Source organism: Ruditapes philippinarum, unplaced genomic scaffold (assembly GCF_026571515.1).
Source record: "Ruditapes philippinarum isolate M1 unplaced genomic scaffold, ASM2657151v2 ctg319_1_1_1_1, whole genome shotgun sequence".
NCBI lineage: Eukaryota > Metazoa > Mollusca > Bivalvia > Venerida > Veneridae > Ruditapes > Ruditapes philippinarum.
Window position 1 is genome coordinate 87,181 of NW_026857916.1, and position 14,961 is coordinate 102,141.

General features: G+C 35.4%; 1 protein-coding gene across 1 annotated transcript in view; it reads right to left on the reverse strand.

The window, feature by feature from the left end:
• LOC132751513 (NXPE family member 3-like) overlaps nt 1-13,638 on the reverse strand; it is a 32,450-nt gene extending 18,812 nt beyond the window's left edge. Inside the window, exon 1 of the mRNA XM_060741688.1 lies at nt 13,433-13,638. The gene's annotated coding sequence lies outside the window, so the exon portion shown is untranslated. The remainder of the gene's footprint in view (nt 1-13,432) is intronic.
• Between the last annotated feature and the right edge of the window lie 1,323 nt (nt 13,639-14,961).

Consider the following 14,961-nt stretch of genomic DNA (forward strand, 5'->3'; position numbering starts at 1 on the left):
AGCAAGTATTATATCTTTATGTTTCTATATGTTCTTAATAATAAGGTCGTATCTACAATTTACGCCCCTTATTCACAACAATATATAACAAACTGCCTCAATGTTAAAAGGGCGTATCTGCCAGAAAAGGTCTTATAGGAATGCAAGACTGCAGTCTAACATGATTATATTTCTGATCTAAAGTGCACATACCACATTCTTGGAACTTCTTTTCATGAAACAAGAAATATGTTCCGACATTAGTGTTTATCTGTTTATGTACTTACATAATATTATTAAAGCCACACCAAGCCTCAGAAACAAGTAAGTGTTTTCTTATTCATAAAGGGCAGCCATGATTTTTCTAACGCTTAAATATTGGTTTTAGAGCATGGTACGTGCGTATCTACTGAAGAAAGAAACCGTTCAAAACGCCTAATATAGAATTGTTTGTCATAAAAGTAACAAAACAATACCATTCCCATGGTTTTCGACAAATCCAAACAACTACTGACTATAACAAATATTTACATTTCCCAAGGAAAATTTTCACCAACAGACCTTGTCACCATGTTTGATTCCATGTTCAGTAAGGTTGTTGGCCAAATTGAACATACATCTGCCCTGTTTTGATCTTTTTAAACTTTTATTTTGCTTTTATACCTGTTTTTATCCGTCTTACTAGTAACGTGCAATGTCAAGGTTCCCAGCTATGGAAGGCGTTCGTTGCCAAAATTCCAGACATGTAATGTGTTCCTTTTGAAAACTACTTTTGAAAATGCGAACGTGTATGTCTAGCATTTTTGATTATATTCGTGCAAAGCAATTGATATGTCTCTGAATCCAATCTTTTAATTGGAGGCCACCGCTTTTAAATAACAAGTTTACATGTAGATCTTAACAAATGAATGAACATGGAAAACAAGAACAAATTTACAAGTTCGTATCTTCTATTGCATGTAATACATAAGCAAGTTTGCACACTTACAGATATATATCTGTTCCTGAAATATACAAATGAAGTGTAAAACTCGAATACAGAAAATAGAGTTTAAGAAAATGTGCTTCCAGTTGTAGAACTACAAGAGTACGTTAACGAATTCTGGAGAATGTTTAAGACTAATAAAAATAATTCTGTCAATGAGATTTCAAACGAACAATTGTGTGAGCATTTTAAAACATTAGCGCTGGACCATAATACCCCGGATGATGATATCGAAGACTTTTTACGTGATTTTGATGAACATGACGGAAACAGTACATATGAGGAACTCGATTTCCCTATTACGTCAGATGAAGTGTTAAAAGCATGTAAAACATTAAACAGAAATAAATCACCTGGAGATGATTCCATTATAAATGAATATTTGATTGAAACCTGTGATCTATTAATACAGCCATTAACTACGTTATTTAACATTATATTTGAATCGGGACAATTTCCTACAACTTGGTCAAATGGTATTATTATACCTCTTTTAAAGAAACAACCTGGTGATGACCCAAACAATTATCGCGGGATCACACTCATTAGTTGTTTGGCAAAATTATTCACTTCAGTGTTAAATACGCGTCTTAAAAATTGGACAGATATTCACGAAACAATAACTGACGCACAATTCGGATTTAAACCTAATTATGGAACTACAGATGCGATATTTGTATTACAGTCATTAATTGACAGATACTTAAGTCAAGGGAAACGTCTATACGCTGCTTTCATCGACTATCAAAAGGCATTTGACTCTGTTTCTAGAAGTGCATTATGGTATAAGCTAATAAAACATGGAATCGACGGCAAACTTTTAAAAGTTCTACGATCAATGTACGCAAATGTAAAATCTTGTGTGAAACAAATAGACAAAGTATCCGACTTCTTCAGTTGTGATATAGGCGTATTTCAAGGAGAAATAACGTCAAGCATATTATTCTCGCTCTTCCTAAATGATATTGAAATGACCATACAAGAAAATACACAGTCTGGATTAACTCTTGACCAATTAAACATTTACCTTCTGCTCTATGCGGATGACTGCATACTATTGAGCGAAACCCCGGAAGGAATGCAATCACATCTCGATTTGCTATATAACTATTGTGTAAAATGGAGATTAACCGTCAATGTAACGAAAACAAAAATTATAGTATTCAAAAAAGGTAACGGGCGTGTGAGAGATAACGAAACATGGACATATAACGGCAACGGGATAGATATCGTCGAATCTTTCAACTATCTGGGCTACGTACTAAGCAGTAATGGTTCGGCGAAACGGGGCATTGATGCCCTTGCATCAAAGGCTATAAAATCCATGAACAATTTACTATCGGTAACAAAAGACATATAAATGCCAGTTAAGATAAAATTCAACCTATTCGACGCATATGTTACTTCTATTCTTTGTTATAGTGCTGAAATATGGGGTTTTTCATCCGCAGAGGTAATAGAACGTGTACACCGAAAATTCATTAAGCGAGTCCTAAATGTGAAACTATCGACAAGTAGCCATGGCATATACGGTGAAACGGGTAGACATCCACTAGTTCTTAACAGAAAAGTTCGAATTGTTAAATTTTGCTTGAAACTTTTACACAACGGACAACGGAACTGTATAATATGGAATGTGTACGAATATATGTTAAAAACAGCTGAAAATGGACTGCAAAACTGGGCCTCCAAAGTGAAGAAACTACTTGATGTATGTGGCTTTGGGGAAGTATGGCTATATCCACGTTCGGTAGATATTAACGCGTTTATACCAATATTCAAACGAAGATGTTATGACATATATGTTAGTGAATGGAGAGTGTGTACGCGAAGTAGCCCAAGTATTATGTTATTTAATAGTATTAAACAAAACTTTGGAATGGCAGATTATTTAACATTGATGGAAAATAAGAAATATAGAAATGTAATAACAAAAATACGTTTGTCCTCTCATTGCCTTGAAATTGAACAAGGTAGGCATAGGAACATTCCTAGGAACGAGCGTCTGTGTAAATTATGTCTTCAACGAACAATAGAAGATGAATTCCACTTCATATTAGAATGTCCGGTGTATAATAACATTAGAAGACAGTATATACCACATTGGTACAGAACAAGGCCAAATATGATTAAATTCATTGATTTATTATCATCCAGTGATGTGCAAATTTTATACAGACTGGCAAAATATCTAATCAAAGCATTTGAAGAAAGAAAGACTCTCTTAAATACAAATAGTTAATTAAAATACTTAACTTAAAAATACTGTGTCATATGAAATAACAATTACCAAGTTTGACATTTTCGTTATCATAATTGTATATGAATAGTCAGAAATAGCAAAGCCGAATATCTCAAATCTATCGAAAAAATGTAGACTTTGTATTTATCTTTGATACATTGATTCATTATTGTATATGCTCTCATTACATACTTTTATGCATGCATGTAAAATATTATTGTTTAATCAATATGCTGTTCGCATACGATTTATTAATAAACTTATGTTCTGTTCTGTTAACAAGTTTTAAATGACAAAAGTAGGTTCACAAAGTTAAACGATTTTAAGTCATGCATGACGCCCCGCCCCTCTTTAAGTATTTACGGACAGGTATAAAACCCGGCTCCCCTTCTCTATTTCTAAATAAAACAGAAGGAAAACACGCCGCATTATTCTTCCTTACATATTTTTGTTGCATTTGTTACAAATGTTTTATCACCAGCTAAATCACCTGAAAATTGCTAATTTTACTATTCATTTATACAAAATAATTAAGATAACTTATGCACTAACTTACTATTTAACCTCGTGTTTTCCTGACAAACATCGGCAATTTGGAAATTTAAAGGGGAAAATGACCAACTACAAGCGAGTTATTTTATTCATAATCTAAAGACCAGCCAATATACGAGGGGTGATCCAGAAATAACAGGACTTACTCTCTAAAATATTTATTCTTTACGATTTTTGCATGAAGTCTGTACCAAACGTAATTCAGATCAAACTGATTCTGTTGGAAATTAAAATATTATTCTTCAGATGTATTCCGTTGTTTTATGCGTAGTCATGGAAACACACTAGCGCAAGAGCGGGGGAAGTCATTTTTCATTCACAAATTGCTATTTTATAGCTTATTTTGAACATATTTCGGACTTTGCATTTTGGAGCAAATTAACGTCAGTTTGACATAATGTCCATGACGTCTTTGTTTCAAAGTTTCAATGTCATAACGTTTTTCGTTATCAAACAACAAACTGGACATCATCTGCGCTTGTGTCTTGACAATGGCGTCACATCAGTATCCAGAACAGCGCAAAATTATTAAATTTTGGTGCGAACTTGGTTATTTACCTACAAAAACTTATGAAATGAAAGAACAGTCATCTGCAGGAAAGATAGTATCAAAAACACAAGTTTTTGAATGGCATCGGCGATTCCGTGAAGGCAGACAATCTCTAGAAGATGATTCAAGAGAAGGTTTTAGACGTTTGTTGAAACAATCAAAGACGTCATTCTCAGCGACAGGCGTGTAACCATACGAGATGTTTGTGATGTTACTGGATATAGTTACGGGACTGTACACAGTGATCACTGAACAATTAAATATGTCTAAAGTCAGCGCCAGATCAGAAGTGTGTGGATGTAAACGGTGATTACATAGAAAAGTGACTGTCAGAATAACTTTGGGTAACGTCAACGCCGTCAACGTTTGTTGGATGACTGCCCCAGCACACGCAGAACACATAGTGTGTTTGTATGTATATTAGTGTTGTTTATTGCCATAATGCATTGAAATTTTCAGGAGTCATGCATTAAACATTGAAATTAATGTCAGATATCTTTTCGGGATTTTCTCTTTGTCCGTTTCTAAGTTATGCGCCCAGTCCGGTTATTTCTGGATCACCCCTCGTATGTATTGGTATCATTGAAAAAATGTGTAAGCACAAATTTCATTTTAAACAAAATCTATAGATACGAGTAATTGGTGATAACGTACATATATTTGTAGTTTGAAGTAGATGCCTTAGAAAATAAAGAAGTTATAGTAAAAAAACAAAACATTTTTTAAAGGAAATTCTAAGTTTAAGAGGGAATACTTATCTAAATTTTCATGCTTGACTTATGAATCTCGTCACACTTGTTATGTGCGAGGAACAGGAACATATTTTGGAAGTTTGTAGAAGATATCTTAGAAAATAAAGAAATTATAGTAAAACATAGCATTTTTTGAGAAAATATCAAAGTTCATGGGAAGATAATTCTGAAAATATTCATGCTAGAGTTATGAATCTTGTCACACATGATGAGAGTGGTGATAAGTAACAAATATTTAAAGACTGAAGTTTATCCCATGTGAAATATAGAAGTAAGATTTAAAAAAATATCATTTTTAAGGAAAATTCTCTGTTCAAGGGGAGATAATTCTAAACAATATTGCTTTTAGAGTCATGAACCTTGTCACATATGGTGTGGTTGCTGATAAGGAACATATATTTGAAGTTTGATACATAAAAAAAGTTATAGTAAAAAGTATTTTACTGTACCAAAACTTTAATCTGAAATCTGGACGCCGAAGCCGGGGTGAGTAGGACTAACTATACACCGGATTTCTTTCGGGCGTATAATAATTATTCTTTAAAATAAGTTCGTATTTTTTTTTCAGACTCACAGTATATAAACAAGTCTACTTCCTGTAATCGCAAGAAAGATTAAAGTTAAAATATATAAGCCCCCAGGGACACGTTAAGTATAGTGATCGGACATGTGCTTGTAATCTCAAAACGGGGTACAAATTGAATTGTATAGACTAATAGACTCGCAAAACAGGATGAAGTGATTTCGTTTATATATTATGAGACTCAATGTTATGAAAAATAAAAAAGGTATTTTACCATCACCTCACAACTTCTTGCCGACTGCTAAACTTTACACCAATCATATTATATGAATAATTAAATTCAACTTAATACATACTCACATTTTCTTGGTGCAGTGATGAAATGTGTATGCATTAATATCCTATCTTAGTAAGGTTAACACTTTTTGTATCCTGTCAAAAGTAAATATAAAATTATGTACACTTATTACAAAGTATAACACGACGCATTTTATCTCAGTTTTGACAGTGTAAGTGTAGTGAAAAACGAAATAGCCACGTGTCACACGTGAAAGTTGAAATGCACGAGATCCTCGATGGCATGAATTATTTAGGATTACATATACACTATACACGCGCGCATCGTTTATATAAGCATTTGATATAGAGATAAAAGCTCACATTTTCAATTTTCACATTGTAAAGTTTAAATATTTATTGCAGCATAAAGTTGAAGTAACTATAAATAATCACCATTTTCAACACTGTCCCCTATTCGCAAAAAAACTATCTCGAATAAGCTTGCAAGTTAATACAAAAGTTATTGCCGAGACGCAATGGAAGCAAGAGAATCAGTCCAAAAATAAAACATTTTGTTCTTCTATTCTATCAATGCTTAATAATCAAAGCGGAGGAACTGTTTGTTACACGAGGGATGGAGTTCATATGATAACTTGTCAGGAGTTCTTATGATAACAGTCACGGAGTTCGTCAGAAAACTTTTGTATATACTACAAAAAAACTCGTCAAAAATGTTAAATTACATCTTTAAAAAGTACGATGATCTACGGTGTTCCGTTTGGACACGTTTGGACAATCGTGACATTTTATTTTTTCTGTACCCGCGATGCACGATGGTACGATGGTGAAAACGCGATGGCACGATGGTACGATGGTGAAAACACGGTGGTACGATGGTGAAATCACGATGGTACGATGGTGAAATCGCTATGGCGCGATAGTACGATGGTGAAAACGCGATGTTACATCGCGTTTTCACCATCGTACCATCGTGATTTCACATTCGTACCATCGCGTTTTCACCATCGTACCATCGCACCATCGCGCTATCGTGTTTTCACCATCGTGCCATCGCGCTTTCACCATCGTACCATCGCGATTTCACCATCGTACCATCGCGTTTTCACCATCGTACCATCGCGTTTTCACCATCGTGCCATCGCCTTCCGGTGGACATGCGCATTGTACATCTTTTTCAACAATGGATGAATGCATAACTATGTATTATGTGAGAGGCTATACGTATCGAGACATTTTAAATATAGTGAAGCTTAAAACGGGATTTGATCTCAGCACAGACTATTTAATAAGTGTTGTGTATTAAGATTCAATCATTATAAAACCTTTATGCACTGTGCTTAATTCATCTTGTCTAGATATCTATAACACAAATTTTTTTAAGGTTTTATATCATAGATATGATGCTCAAATTAAGATAAGTTCCAAAAAGCATTATTTGTAAAGATGTTACCGAATTTAACATTTCATGTAAATAAAGGGAGGTAATAAAAATTTATTTTCTGTAAAGTTTAAGTCAAATTTTTCAATAAGAAATGAATGCATATATTTTAATGATTACATATAATATGTATAAATATTTGCAGTACATATTTTACATATTCTCGATGTTTGAAACTTGTTTTATATTAAAGCATTATTATATAAATATATATAATTTCACTGAAGTGTGGTGTTAGCTCAACAGGTACAGCGTTGGACTGTGAATCGGGCGATCGGGTTGGATTCCCCCGACGGGTGCAGGTCACTTTCGTTGTGATTGATCATGAAATCCTTTCTACGGTCATTGACACTGGTCTCTGCTCTGCAGAAGTTTCAGTTCCTTGCGAAAGTGAAGGCAACTAGTACTGGTAAACTGCTTGACAGCCTGCCCAGGAAAATGCGGTGGTTGAACTGTGCTCTTGTGAATTCAATGTGGCTTACTGTCATGATCGGAAGTGAAAACTATCACCACAACCACCACGGTGTACAACCTCAATTACAACATACAAAATCTTTAGAACGGTACAAAATTGTCTTTTGGTATAGCTGTCATGTGTTTTTTTTTCAATTATTCTTGCTTGGATATGGAAGAATGAAAAATCACAATACGTTCAGGTATTAGAAAGTAAATTATAAAACAAAATGAAAATAAAAGGAAAATTAAAGAAAATACTGAGCCAGAAAATGATGCATCAAGAGCTCATACATATAGATAAGATAATTCTATTTCCCGAGACTATTAGAATGTGTATGCCTTAAAGTGAGAAATGTTTGCCCTTGACCTGGTCCGATTGGGAATTTAAAGCCAAAGAATATTATATTACTATGGAAGATTAATTATTACTGCAAAAATTGTAAATTCGGCGCTATAATCCGAGCATAGGTTCCAGTGCCAGACCTGGGGATTGATCAGTAATTTACTTAATTACAATTACTTTCAGATTTTATTGTTATAGATTATGATTGAATTCTCAGATTTGCCTCTGTAATCAATTAAATAACATAACAGAACAGAAGAAAACGTTATTTTACTTTGATTTGTACATAAATGTAGTACATTATCAGAAAAGTACAGAACATTAACTCAAGTTACATATAATATAACACATTTTCAATACTTATATTCAATTAATGATAACAAAGTTTAAAGTCAACGTCACGTTACATTTATCCGGCTTCATCCGAGACCCACATAGACTCTTGTTTGTCTTCTGCGTACATATTCAACGATCATGTCTTGTGGCAAATTAAAAAAAAAATTCGTGATATAAAAATAAAATGTATTTTCAGTACAGATATTGCGACATTTTGTTTCAGTTTTCGTCAACTGAAAGGACACTTAAAGAGATTAGGTTTGAAAAGAAGACAACCATTGGACTTCGGCCAGATTGAAGCAGCGATACAGGTACAGTATACACTCTTTCTACGTATAGCCTCTCACATAATACATAGTTATGCATTCATCCATTTTTGATAAAGATGTACAATGCGCATGTCCACCGGAAGGCGATGGCACGATGGTGAAAACGCAATGGTACGATGGTGAAAACGCGATGGTACGATGGTGAAATCGCGATGGTACGATGGTGAAATCGCGATGGTACGATGGTGAAATCGCGATGGTACGATGGTGAAATCGCGATGGCACGATGGTGAAAGCGCGATGGCACGATGGTGAAAACACGATAGCGCGATGGTGCGATGGTACGATGGTGAAAACGCGATGCTACGATGGTGAAATCACGATGGTACGATGGTGAAAACGCGATGTAACATCGCGTTTTCACCATCGTACTATCGCGCCATCGCGATTTCACCATCGTACTATCGTGATTTCACCATCGTACCATCGTGTTTTCACCATCGTACCATCGTGCCATCGCGTTTTCACCATCGTACCATCGTGCATCGCGGGTACAGAATAAATAAAATGTCACGATTGTCCAAACGTGTCCAAACGGAACACCGTAATGATCCGTTTGGACAATCGTGATTTCGTATTTCCTCCTTACCCGCGATGCACGATGGCACGATGGTGTAAACGCGATGGTACGATGACACGATGAAGAAAACACGATGGTACGATGGTGAAATCGCGATGGTACGATGGTGAAAACGCGATAAAATATCGCGTTTTCACCATCTCAAAATCGCACCATCGCGTTTTCATAAACGTACCATCGTGTTTTCACCAACGTACCATCGTGCATTGCAGGTACAGACTAAATAAAAAATCACGATTGTCCAAACGGAACACCAAAAAAAAGTGAGTTTAAGGTGCTAAATTAAACTTTAATGATTGACTGGGCTAAGTCTAAATGTAATAATGAATTATCTGTGCTGACAGTTTTGGTAAGACCTGAGACCAGTCTGCATTATTTGTGATATCATGATGATGTGGTTGATGATAAGGAACTTATATTTGAAGTTTAAAGAAAAATTATAAAGTTAAAGTAAAAAATAACGTTTTTTTAAGGAGATGTTATTCTAAAAAATATTAGCGCTAGAGTGCTGAACCTTACGGAATGCCGTTAGGGCCATCGCCTATGAATGTGTTGATCTAAAACGCGATAGTCGATAGTACGATGGTGAAAACGCGAAATCACGAAACTACGATGGTGAAAACGCGAAAGCACGATGATGAAAACGCGATAGTACGATGATGAAAACGCGACAGTACGATACTACGATGATGAAAACGCGATAAACTATCGTGTTTTCACCATCGCACTGTCGCGTTTTCACCATCGTAGTTTCGTGATTTCGCGTTTTCATCATCGCACTGTCGAGTATCGCGTTTCAGATCAAACCATTCATAGGCGATGGCCCTAACGGCATTCCGGAATGCCGTTAGGGCCATCGCCTATGAATGTGTTAATCTGAAACGCGATAGTCGATAGTACGATGGTGAAAACACGAAATCACGAAACTACGATGGTGAAAACGCGATAGTACGATGATGAAAACGCGATAGTACGATGATGAAAACGCGATAGTACGATGATGAAAACACGACAGTACGATGGTGAAAACGCGATACTACGATGATGAAAACACGACAGTACGATGATGAAAACGCGATAGTACGATGGTGAAAACGCGATAGTACGATGATGAAAACACGACAGTACGATGATGAAAACGCGAAAGCACGAAACTACGATGGTGAAAACGCGACAGTACGATGGTGAAAACACGATAGTTTATCGCGTTTTCATCATCGTAGTATCGTACTGTCGCGTTTTCATCATCGTACTTTCGCGTTTTCATCATCGTGCTTTCGCGTTTTCACCATCGTAGTTTCGTGATTTCGCGTTTTCACCATCGTACTATCGACTATCGCGTTTCAGATCAACACATTCATAGGCAATGGCCCTAACGGCATTCCGTAGAACCTTGTTACATTGGATGTGGTTGATGATAAGGAGCACATATTTAAAGTTTTACATAGATCCCTGATGAAATAAAGAAGTTATAGTAACAAGAGCTGTCAGAAGGACAGCGCGCTCGACTTTTTTAGTGCTTGCCTATAAAACAAAACTTTGACAGTTAAGGGCACACAAGACTTTAACTAGGAATTTCTAAGTACAAATCAAGAAACATTTTCACAGAGTTATCTTCTCTTGCTTACAGATAGGTCTCATGATGGCACATAAGAACTCCAACTTCCAAAGTAATATCTCAAATGGTTAAGTCAACAAGTGGACAAGAATGAAAATTTTAACTGAGTTTCTAAGTCAAAAAGGGCCATAATTCAAATAAAATCCTTAACAGAATTACCTTCTCCTGCCCATGTTTTGGGACCATGATGGTAAACAAGTATTCCAACTTTCAATTTAATATCTCAACCAGTTCAGTCAAAAAGTTGACTGGTACAAAAAAGTTAACCAAGATTCTAAGTCGATAAAAGGCCTTAATTTTTAAAACAAATCCCTGACAGAGTTACCTTCTCTTGCGTACAGATGGGGGTAATGATGTGAAATAGCATTAAAAGTTTCAAAAGCAATATCTCAAAGGGTTAAGGCAATAAGTGGATTTTACCCATATTCAATGTATTTTCTAAGTCAAAAAGGGGCATAATTCTGTCAAAAACCTTGACAGAGTTATGTCCTCTTGTCTGTTGATGAAGGTCGTGATGGTAAACAAGTATGGTCAGTTTCAAAGCAATACCTCCAATGGTTTTGAAATAAAGTGAGGTGGTACAAAAAACTTAACCAAGCTCAATACACTTTCTAAGTCAAAAAAGGGCCATAATTCTGTCAAAAACCTTGACAGAGTTATGTACTCCTGTCTGTAGATGGAGGTTATGATGGTGAACAAGTATGGTAAGTTTCAAAGCCATACTTGTAATACTTCTGAAATAAAGTGGGGTGGTACGAAAAACTTAACCAAGGTGTGACGCCAACGCTAACGCCGACGCCGACGCCGGGGCGAGTAGGATAGCTCCCCTTTTCATAGAAAAGTCGAGCTAATAAAATCACATTCTTAAGGAATATTCTAAGTTCAAGGGGGTAATTCTGGAACTATTGGTGCTAGAGTTATGAACATTGTCCTTTATGATGTTGTTGATGGTAATGAACATAATTAATTTTGAAGTAGATACCTTAAGAAATAAAGAAGTTATTGTTTTAAAGAAAAATTCTTAGTTCAAGAGAGAATAATTATCAAAATGTTCATGCTTGAGTTATAAATCATGACACACTTAATATGGATGAGGAAAAGGAACAAATATTGGAAGTTTTAAGAAAATACCATTGACTATAAAGAAGTTATAGTAAAAATAGCAGTTTTTGAGAAAAAATCTAAGTTCATGGGGATATAATCCTAAAAATATTCATGCTAGAGTTATGAATCTTATTCCACATGGTGCGGGGGTGGTAAGGAAAAAATATTTAAAGATTTTTCCCTTATAAAATAAAGTAGTAAGAGTAAAAAGGAAAGTTATAAGTTCAAGGGAAGATTATTCTCAAATACAAATGTCTATTGCTTCTAGAGTTATGAACCTTGACACATAAGATGTGGTTGATGATAAGGAACATATATTTGAAGTTTGAATTTGATACCTCAAGAAATAAAAAAAGTTACAGTAGAAATATTTTACTGCACCAAAACTTTAACTTGAAATCTGGACGGCTCTACTTCGAATAGTCCAGCTAAAAAGATACATTCGATTTTTTTCCGGGCGTATAATAATAATTCTTTATTTTTTTTTTATTTCTTTATTCATTTATTTTTCAAACTCACAGTATATAAACAAGTCTCCTTCGCAATAAAAGGTACAAGTTAAGAGTGAGGAACCGAGACCGAAGTGACACGTGCTTGTTATCACAAGACAGGGTACACATTGAATTGTATAGGCTCGCAAGACAGGGTACACATTGAATTGTATAGGCTCGCAAGACAGGGTACACATTGAATTGTATAGGCTCGCAAGACAGGATACACATTGAATTGTATAGGCTCGCAAGACAGGGTACACATTGAATTGTATAGGCTCGCAAGACAGGATACACATTGAATTGTATAGGCTCGCAAGACAGGGTACACATTGAATTGTATAGGCTCGCAAGACAGGATACACATTGAATTGTATAGGGTCGCAAGACAGGATACACATTGAATTGTATAGGCTCGCAAGACATGGTACACATTGAATGGTATAGGCTCACAAGACAGGGTACACATTGAATTGTATAGGCTCACAAGACAGGGTACACATTGAATTGTATAGGCTCGCCAGACAGGGTACACATTGAATTGTATGAGCTCGCAGACAGGGTACACATTGAATTGTATGAGCTCGCAAGACAGGGTACACATTGAATTGTATGAGCTCGTAAGACAGGGTACACATTGAATTGTATGAGCTCGCAAGACAGGGTACACATTGAATTGTATAGGCTCGCCAGACAGGGTACACATTGAATTGTTTAGGCTCGCAAGACAGGGTACAGTGATTTCATTTCTCCATGTTATGAAAAATGAAAAGGTATTTTCCCATCACCACTTCTTGCTCACTTCTTTACGTTTATATGAATAAATTCAACAACTTATATTAATCCATACTCACACTTTCTTGGTGCGTGACGAAACGTGTATGCATTAATATCCCATCTTCGCAATGTTAACACTTTCTATATCCTGCCAAAACAAATAAAAAATTATGTACACTTTAGTACAAAGTATAATACGATGTATTTTTCCTCAAATTTGACAGTGTAAGTGTAGTGAACAGCCACGCGTCACTCGTGAAAGTCGAAATGCACGAGATTCTCGCTTATGGCATGACTTATGTAGGATTACTCACTATACATGTGCGCATCGTTTATACATGTATTTGATATACATGTAGAGAAAAAAGCCCCCTTTTCAATTTGCGTAAAACAGGCGAAATGGTAAAAGTTGTGAAGTTTAAAATCTGATCTATTGCTATTTATTGCAACATATCTAAGCATAAAGTTGAAAGAACGAAAAAATAATCACCATTTTCAACACTTTCTCGTACAGTTGTTTGACCGGTTCCGGCGCAGTTTTTGAACTTTTGCTGTCTACATAAAAATTAACAAATTGTTGGTTTAAAAAATGTACCTGCTAGTAGATATTTGAATCGACTTCAAACCTAACAATTGTCAGGAAATAGATTATCTATTCTCTAGTAAGAATACTGCTTGATTGAATCTGATTGGTTTTACCAGCTCCGAACAAACTGTTAGTTTTATTCATTACTTTAATATTCATTCGGGGTATTGTAAACTCATGCTTTGCGTGCGATGAAGCAGAGCTGCAATTACAACTGGATTTGATTTTTGTCACTATTTATGACAAAATGATGGCTAACAAAATGATATTTGGATACAAACAAGTTTGCGACTTACGAGTCTTAATGGCGGCTAGTCATATGGTTCTGTGGAAGGCCAAAAGATGTTATAAGAAAATGCTCTTGTATTAGATCTTTTGGAAATGGAAACTATTTTAACAGCATAATATTCAAATCAGAACAGATACAAAATAATGGACATGGAAGTTTTAATCAGACATTGTCTCTTAAAATTCCAAACTTTTGAGATTTTATGCAATAGTCGTCCTGCTTTATTATCGTGGATGGAGTCTGAACCAAGTGGTTACTGGTTAAATAATACATGGAATTTTACGAATTGTACATAATACATTATCTTACACCAATTGTTTGAAAAATAAAAATGTCGTGTTTATTGGTGATTCTACCATAAGGCAATATGCAGAATATTTCATTGAACACGTGCTTGACCTCGGACATCTCAATTTGCGAAACGCCATTGGACCAAACGGACATTACCATGCAAAAAGTACTAGTATGCTCAGCAATCATGGAATTAATTTGACGTATATAAAGCATGAAATGCCCTACCACAACAACAAATTTCCATTAAATGGCATTGTAAGTGTGCCTCAGATTTTATATTTACTACAAAACAACGAGGAAAAGTCATTGATTTTGCTATTACATTATAATTCTCATTTTTCCGCGTATCATCCATCAAAATTTAGAGAAAGTCGATGACTTCTAATCCAGTTACCTCTCTGGCGTGGATTCGATCCCCGGGAGATGCATTGGTAGTT